The following is a 6,789-nucleotide window of genomic DNA, read 5'->3' on the forward strand; positions in this document are numbered from 1 at the left end:
GGATTATTCTACCCGGTGAAAGATCCCTTTTGTGATTTATACTGGGCTTTTATTAGACGGCAAGAAATCGGGTCATATCTCTCGTTGTTTATTTTCCGCTGTTTATCAAAAGTCTGAGATTTCAAAGTTTGAATTTTTGGGTAAGTTTCTTTTGGTGTCTAAAAAGATAGCAGCGGAGGTTTCCAAAAATAGACGCCACTCGCATGGGCGCAATGGAAGATAATGACTGGAAGAAGTTGAACCAGGGACCATTACTACTCGTTCTCCTAACTTACATTTTTTGGTAGACATTACGTACAAATGCGCGCTTTTACAAGCCTTTGAAAAAGTGTATTTGCAGTAAATGCGGATAGAATCGCGATAAATACTATGCAGCCAGCTATTTTTCAATAGGCTAGGTAGAGGCTAGTATCGTAGGCTCAGTACTTCATGTTAAAATTTTCGGTGACATGTCACCACCGATCATTTCGTATGATACTTGGTTATTATGCATATAAATTCCAATAGTGTTGTTGGGCACTTACTAGTAGAGGCCATCTACTACTACAGCCCTGATCTTTCTCAGCTCAAAGGCATTTATCATCTGTGTCACTCTTTAGCGTCGGTTAATGATATGATTATTTGGTGCATGCATTATGCCCAATCGTTCGGCATGGTATGCCATACTTTTGGGCCCCCACCGGTAAGGTGTTAGCTTTGCCTTTTTATCCTGTGGTCATTTCTACCCAAACAGACGTAAATACACCTGAATGATGTTTCTATGCTAGAGGTAGCACGTCAAGTTTTAGCGAAAGCCGAACAAGCAGGCGCTGTCCAAATCCAAAAGGTAATAAGGATCGTGAAGTCTCCTATCGCTAGAACAAGTCATCTACTACTGGCTGTGCACTCCAGAAAAAGGATTAGAAAGAGAGTGGTTTAGCCGCCGAGTGGCTGAAAGCGCAGTTTGGCTTGTCCTGCTTCGAAAACCTGTATACTGAGTCCAGATATCCATACACAAGCAGAGCTTTAACCGGTAAACTCTCCTAGCTTTTTGTGGAGAAACCACTTCTGGAGTTGCACTTGTCTGCAAGCCGCTTATATCAAACCCACTGGATTCACAGTTTGGGAACGCCTTCTGTTTACGACAACCGCAAAGGAAACCAGTCCTGATAAAAGTTAAAGCGTGAAAAAAGACCTCTTTTGAAGGAAGCAATCACCCTCTCAACACTAACGCGCGTGCCTATGTATCAGCCCCGTCGATCTAAGGATGCTGTTGTTTCTAGTGCAACCTTGCTCGGCCTGAGTTAGTGGAGACGAAAAGTCTCAGCTAAGCTCTAGAAAGGCTAGACTAGAGGGACCTTTTGTAGATCTGTATAGTTTGAGGACTAACCAATACCCATATATAGAACTAGATCCATAAACGAAACACATTTTCCATTATCAAAGTCAACTGTGTTAACGTAGATAACGCCAATGTCTCAGGGAGTAGGGACTGCTATAAATAACTATTCTCAGAACGCTTTTTACTAGCGATTGTCAACTATATAGCCATAGTATGTTATGGCTGGATGGAGAAAAAAACGGCTCACTGATATCGTTAGTTTATCAAGAAACCCAGATCGACAGAAGGTAACTGATTTCTTTTCTGATGTTATGGTCTATTAGCATCACATAGACTGAGATCCTAGAACGCGTACTGGATCAGTTAGGTCACACTTTTTTATCGACCCAAGAATTCATCACAATCAGCAATTGTGTCGTATAACAGATATGATGACTATTGTCTGGCTTCTGCATCTATGCCTTTGTTACATGCATGGAGAATAATAATTCGACTACCGTTGTACCGTCATGCATTTATATGCGCATCAAGTGATCATTAGATTTATGTGATGTAGACGCACTTCATGAATTTGGTAAAATCTTCAGCCGGATATGCGTAGTCGTCGAGACGATGCCAATAACGTTTAGATGTTATCGATTCGAGGTACACTGAAGACGATGCTCGAATAGTGCCTTTTCACTGAAGGGAACGGCAGCAGTATTCGCTAAAACAGCACCAAATGCCCATAGGGAACATGCCCTACTCGTGATTAATTAAGCATTAAGATACACAATATGCATCACATTTTTTTACCACACGCTGCCCAAAAAACTTACCAATAATAAATGTATTCGTTTAGTTTGATACTCTAATTTACCCCATCAGATGATATTTTTATTGCGAGATCACATAGCCTTCTTTTATAGTAGGCCTGCATCCAGCACTACCCACAATAACGTTAAAAATGCACAAGATAGAACGACGCGTATCAGTTCGAGTGGGAACGATCGTCAACCGCATAATGCGTAACTGTTTGCATGGTTCTTGGCGTAGGATGTGCCATGTTCGAGGGAAGGCTTCCCTCGTTATTTTACGGGCCTGCTACTTAGCATAGTGTTTATTAAAGGTAATTATCATAGACGTTGCCCTCGGGCTTCACTCTACTCTCACTTATACACATGAGGCCTTTTTACACAATAGCTGAGTCCGGAATTTCGTCTGTTTACCATTTAGCATTGTGAAGATCGCACTAAGTAATATTCGAATAGGTATATAACCCATGAATGCGTCATCGTCATACCCTTACTGTTGTTGATAGTCATCGTTGTGATAATCTTTAATTACCTATGTATGTATGGTATTGGAGACAATTTTTGGTGATTTTTCAACGAGTGACACATAATTTTGTAGGCTTGTGAACACCCATTTTCACTCAACGAAGATAGTCCCCGTGTGCAGATATGCATCCCCGCTACGGATCAGCTAAAGAAATAATCTTGAATTTATAACAATGTTCCTATCGACATTCGACTTTCGAGGAAGTAAGTGATGGCGTTTTTTTTTTACTTAACTCTTTAGTTAGAAGTAAGCCACTGTCAGAGTGTGCGAATTTAAGCATGTACATCAAAAATTCTCAAATCATCTAAAAAAAGCAAAACGGATCAGGTACACTGTATTATCTTCCTCATTTGGGGCCCAGTGTTTTCCTGTAAAAGATGAGGCCTTTTCTTGTTAGGAAGGTTGGTTGGTGTTTCGCGCGGAAGCACAGCTGAAATTTTCTCCAGCTACGCGGAGTAGACTGCCTCTGTAATCCATTCGCTGGGCTTTTCAAAGGCCTGGTGAACGTCATACTAGTAATTATATATTATTTATCGCTTTTCGGTCCTTTTGCTTAAGGTCAACAGGAACAACCCTACTTAGGACAATTCGATCCAAAAGATCGCACTGGAACCGGCTCTACAATAGCGAAAAACACGCAATAAGCGCATGTTTTTTTCTTTTTTGGTCAACGAATGAAGAACCCTCTTTTTTGCCTTGTGGATTTCTCCTATTGAGCATTGATGATTTCTTGCGCTATGATCTAATACAGCCAATACTCGAGATCCAACGGTACTGTTAATCAAAGGATTTCCTCAATCATTAACAACACCTTGTCCTTAACGAGAAACATTTTTTCAAATTAAGATCCCATCGTGTGAATGAACACAGCTGTCGAGAATGCAGTAAGGAATGTATCTTTTTTTGGAAGTTTAACTGGAAAATTATACGATATTCTTTAAAAGAGGGCTATTTTTAATAGCCATAGTATTGACAGTTAGTAAATTAAATGAGTCTTCGTGTGGTCTCGTTAGCGGACGACTCACTCAGAACAAACAACAATCGCCTTGAACAACGGACATCGTTCAGCGCCTCCTGGTAACGATAAAGTTTACAGAAGCAGAAAACGCGGAAAACTTCAAGCGGTAACGAGTTAATGTGAATGGTCCGCTTCCGCACTTGCGAAGCACCAAGAAAACAGTAAATGGAGCACCACATTTTGTTGTATGCCTATAATTATAAGATTTAACTTATCTTAATTCCGCGGATCGGTAGAATTGTGCATTCGCATAATTTAGAAAAAAATACGTGTTTATCACGAAAACTTTCATTAGCACACACCCCACATCTAGAACGCATGGTCCTTATCTTGGCCTCTTATACAGGAGCACCTCGAAGTTGCTGTTGCGTTGAGATGTTTGGTAGTTGTAGTTCCAAGCCAAACAACTCGGCAGTAGATCGGTCCAGGTGTGGCAAATAATTTGAAAGCACAATCATATATGTTTTAATAATACTTTTTTTTAAAAACCACTAAATCGATTTCGAATCGGCAAAACAACGCCGTAGACCCTGTACTATGCAACTATCGGCCTATACATAGACCTTATTAGAATAACAGGACATTTCAGGAGGAAATACTAGGCAGCACAGAACTTTATGGTTTGCTGCGGACACGCAGACATTAACTCTTAGTAAGGCATATAATACTAATAGAATGCGAACAAATCCTTTCGCTTGGATCGTACCATTGTATTTTGAGCAGTTCGTTTTCTTTCTAATTATTTATTTGCTTATTTGTAGTACCTTTTAGTTGTTTAATACCTCGTCAATGGTCGCGGCACAAGAGGAAATCAACGCATTAGGAATATTACGTTGCTTACTTGGCAACATTCGGCTTTTTCATCTCGACTCTTGTTACTAGACGCTTGAATAATGTATGCGCCCATGGCATAGGAAGCCCCCAAGTATGGCCGTGAGGCGTGCCATCAGACGGTTGGCTCCCAGCACGAAACGAAGCCTGTCTGCCTATGTGCCGGTTAGAACTTAGACCAAAAAGTATCTTTAAGAAGTTGCGTTATCATCACAGCACTGGCATAGGAAGCCAGGAGCCCCTGAAAAAGAGGGCCCCTTGTTTGTCATTAGCTAAATATTTGCCTCATTCCGTTTTTTCCGTGTTTTCTCATTCCGTTCCATTAAGAAGGGTGTCCCATTTTATCCGTAGTAGCTTGCAACGCGTTCACCGTTTTCCACTGCTCTGGTTGAAAGTTTCGTTAAGGCTACCCACAACAACGAGACAAACTACAACACATGCTTGTGAAGATGCTGTTTAACAAATGTGGTTATACTCCAGAAAAAGAGCAGTCTCCATAACGAAATACCGTTTCGTAATCATTCTATTAAGATAAAGCGCGGTTTAAAATCTTGGATATGGACCTCTTTGTTGTTAAGAAAGTACCGATTAATTATATAATAACTGACTTTATTGTCAGATTTTTTGTGAACACTGGGCATACGTGCGCTAACTACCGGATTTTTCCTGCTTAACAGGTATTTCGGTGGACCATTAACTTTCCGTGGTCCTTTTTGCACTAGGTCAGCATTCCGGCGAATAAAAAAAATTGACTCGCATACTCCCTTCTGTACGTCTTAAGAGCATTCTGTCCGAGTTTAGCCGCCGTATTCACAAAAATAGAAAAAAATAGCTGAAAATTTCACGTATGAACAGTGAAAACACAAATGTTAATTCTTAAATTTGAAACCTACAGGTACTTTATGAACGAGCTTAGAAAAACACTTTGTAGATGAACGTCGAAAAACAACTAGACATATTCACCATATTGTCCAAAAATGGCTCTGTATCTTTGTTGCAGCGTGTGGCCTATTGCTTACGCGTGTCAGCGATGTAGGGAACTATGTGTTTTAATTGTCTAACGTATTAACTACATGGTTAGACTGTTGACTGATTAAAGCAGCTGGTTCTTAAGAGAGATAATCTTCGCTAAATATTTTTCAAATAGCCAAATTTCGATGTACTCTAAGACAATGATTTTGCGTTTTAGAATGGACCCTATACCTGAATACGAGCGAATGAAAATGTATTAAGTGAAGGCTATCTATGAAACTGTCGAAGTTCCACGCTGTCTCAAAGGAAACTTCTAACATTTCGCTTGTACAACAAGTTATCTGAAACGAGTGTCGTATGATTACCTATGCATGAAAGAAGTTCGTATTAGTCAGTTAGTGAGCGTTTCGGAGCGTGGCATTACGTCAGCCAAGTCTTTAAGCCACCCAAGGACGAGCCTGTGTCGACGCGGTAGGAGCTCACTCATCCTGGACGGACCGTATAATAGAAAAGGATCCATAGAATGTTGTCTGCTTGTAGTTCCGTTAAAGCGATTCGTATAATTTTATTCAACTCGGTTGTTGATGTTTAGCTCGTGCTAGCGTATGAGAGTTTACTCGTAGTAAGGGATAGTGAATATAGCAATGCTTTCCTCGTGAGTCTGTGAGTTCAGATATAGGTTCTACGTTAATACAGTGCTTCTAAAACATACCCACAATTAACAATACTGGCTCAATCGTCCTCAGTTGAAGCTTACTTAGCTCACCTGAAAGAAGCTCAGCTGCGAGCGTATTATAAAAGGACTCAGAGCATCCATGTGTTACACATGAAGGTGGTGAAATAATAACATTAGTTTGGAAATTCTAAAAATTAGACTTAGAGTCCTGCTGTACTTGGTGCTTGCGGTACTTAATACCGAACTCTTTTACCTTTAAAGAAAATAGAATAAGGTTGACATAATTCGTATGATCTAGCTAAAAAGGATCGTTCCTTACGTCTGCTTGCAATGCAAACAGACCATTACACAGTAACATATCGGTCCTATTTTATTTTAGCCAATGGCTTTCTTTAACACCTCGTTGAATATGGCTGATAAAATTCAAGTAGTGCTATAAATCGCAGATGGTCCGTTTGACATGATTATTATAAAAATTATTCACGGAACGAAAATATACAACCCGTCATAGCTTCCAACTGAATTAAAGACGATGTTTTCGGCATCAGCAGTGCTACCCGACGTCGGCCATACGTCGGCTAAATATATATCTAGCGCACGTTTTATATTGGCACCGCAACTTGCTCAGGACTTCATATATTTTAAGTTACT

Source organism: Varroa jacobsoni, unplaced genomic scaffold (genome assembly GCF_002532875.2).
Source record: "Varroa jacobsoni isolate VJ856 unplaced genomic scaffold, vjacob_1.0 scaffold_190, whole genome shotgun sequence".
NCBI lineage: Eukaryota > Metazoa > Arthropoda > Arachnida > Mesostigmata > Varroidae > Varroa > Varroa jacobsoni.